Source organism: Melitaea cinxia, chromosome 21 (genome assembly GCF_905220565.1).
Source record: "Melitaea cinxia chromosome 21, ilMelCinx1.1, whole genome shotgun sequence".
Lineage (NCBI taxonomy): Eukaryota > Metazoa > Arthropoda > Insecta > Lepidoptera > Nymphalidae > Melitaea > Melitaea cinxia.
In genome coordinates, this window is record NC_059414.1 from 13968801 (window position 1) to 13971224 (window position 2424).

Genomic DNA, 2424 nt, shown 5'->3' on the forward strand with positions numbered 1-2424 from the left:
GTTGACTCGGAGTTATTGTTGTGTTTTAATGATTTAACGATTAGAATTAACGTTTATCTGTTACATTTTATGTAAATTATTATAATTGTCAGTTTTTCGAACACGAAACAGTCTCTTTTCGAATCTTCTCAGCGGAATCTTTATTCCGTAATTGACATTAATAAAAGATATAATACATGATTATAAAATGACGATTTAAATGTATTTAATATTAATCTACTTATGCTTACAAAATAAATTCTACTGTTGATAATAATAATATTTTTTTAAAGGCATTACAATAATTAAATTTTTTTATTAAGTTGTTTCCATTTAAAAAAATTACAGGACCAGATTCAGGTTCAATTCATAAAATGAAAGCAATAACGGTGTGTTCTTTGCTTTGGGTTACATCGACATAAAATAAAAAACAATAATAATAGAAGATCCAAGCTAGAGGCGAAGTTCATCCAGATGGGTGGCTTAATGGCTAGAAATTGTTTTATACTAGCTGTGCCCGCGACTTCATTCGCGCGAAAGATCTGGAAACTCATTACTTTTTTTAACAGCGTTATCCTGATCCCGTGTGAATTATGGGATAAAAAGCATATTTTGCCATGTGACCTCCTCAATGTTATTTAGCATATATATAGGGTTGTCAGCTAAATAACGCTGCTTTCAAGCAGTGTTGTGTTCCTGCGGTAAGTAAGGTGACTATAGCTCCTGGAGGGATTGTGGCGTGGCATCGGCAACGCGCTTGCGATGCTTCTGGTGTTGCAGACGTCTATGAGCTACGGTAATCGCTTACCATCAGGTGAGCCATAAGCTTGTTTGCTGACCTAGTTGTATATAAAAAAAAGTTCTGGTTTGAAAGACGATTGCCGAATATAATATAGCCTACCCAGAACTATAGAAGGTAATTATTTAATTTTTATCCATTAAGCAGACGGGTGGAGATCACGTTTAGTTCGGATCTTAGACTTATAGAAACTTAGACTATAAGAAAAAGTTGAAAGAAACGTTAAAAAATTTGTAACTTACCAATTTTTTTTTCTTTTTATTAAAACAGTTTCAAGGGTTTATTAATTTCAAACTTTATGATATCATCCTCGGTAGTATAGTGGTCAGTATCCCCGCCTGTCACGCGGGAGACCGGGGTTCGATTCCCCGCCGGGGAGGTTTATACTTTTTTAAACCAATTGAGAATTTATTTGATGTCTTATTCTTTTTTGTCTTTTTCTTTTAAGTTATACATTTTTATTGTATATTATTAGTCATTCTGTCACGTAGACTTCTCTAGATTTTTCTGGTAAAGGCTAATGCGCGCATAGAATAGCAAAATACAGCGTCAAGTAAGTGTGTATTTAGTGCGCCGTGACAAAGAATATCTATCTATCTATAAGAGATTTAAATTAGTACAATAATGAGTAATATTATAATGTAACAATGAGAAGGTTTATAATAAAAAAAAAATTTACACTCAACGGTCCTCAGAGGGATTTTCTCCTGTGACGAGGTCAATTGGCAATGCAAATGTTTATCGTGACGATCGAACCCGCGACCGCTAGCGCAACAACCAGTGATGTGACCGCTGCACCAACGCGTCATCAAAAGCAGGAATAAGAAGAAACACAAAGCAAATTGTGTACGATATTTGTTTAAAATTTTATATCAATGCATAAAAGATAAATTACAATTTTGAAATTGTAGTACTTGTAACAAAATTAAGTAAAAGGTATTGGCAGATTAAATTCAGTTTTGAGCCAAAGTGTCGAGACAAGGGACGACGATTAGCAATATTGTAAGCTTCCGGAACACTAAGTGCAGAGAAGTGCTAAGCGTAGAGCTTGCTAATTTTTAGAGCGGACATTTGTTATTTTGTAAGTGCAGCGACAACATTACCTGTTGTTAAATTGTAAATAGTATATTACAAAAGATCACAGCTAAATAATGCTGCTTTCAAGCAGTGTTGTGGTCCTGTTCCTGTGGTGAGTGAGGTGACCAGAGCTCCTAAGGAGATCAGGGCTAGAGTCAGCAACGCGCTGGTTCCAAAGCTCCTGCTATCGAAGGCGTCCATAGACTACGATAACTTACCTAAGCGCTTGTTTGCCACCGTTGTATTGCCATTATTAAAGGCATTGTCTGCACAGTCAGGGAGGTATAAAGTTTTTTTTTTTTCATTATTATTATAATATCGGAATGTAGTTCTTAATTCTTCTACAACATATAATTATATTTTAAAATCACTCCTATATTGCAATAATTAAGTAATTTTGAGTCGTAAATTTTTATTTTACCGTCACGACATCTGAAAACCAACAAAATTAAAATACTCTATATCATTGTGATACAACAAAAAAAATTAGAATTGTCGACTGAACTTTGGAAAGGATAGCCGTAAACATAGTCAGAGAGGGTTATAAAGTTAATTGGAAGTAGTTATTC

The 2424-nt window shown here is 34.4% G+C and overlaps 1 non-coding gene across 1 annotated transcript; it reads left to right on the top strand.

The window, feature by feature from the left end:
* Positions 1 to 1085: 1085 nt before the first annotated feature.
* On the top strand, positions 1086 to 1157 carry Trnad-guc. The gene has a single exon. It is a non-coding gene; the product is annotated as a tRNA-Asp (tRNA).
* The last annotated feature ends 1267 nt before the right edge of the window (positions 1158 to 2424 follow it).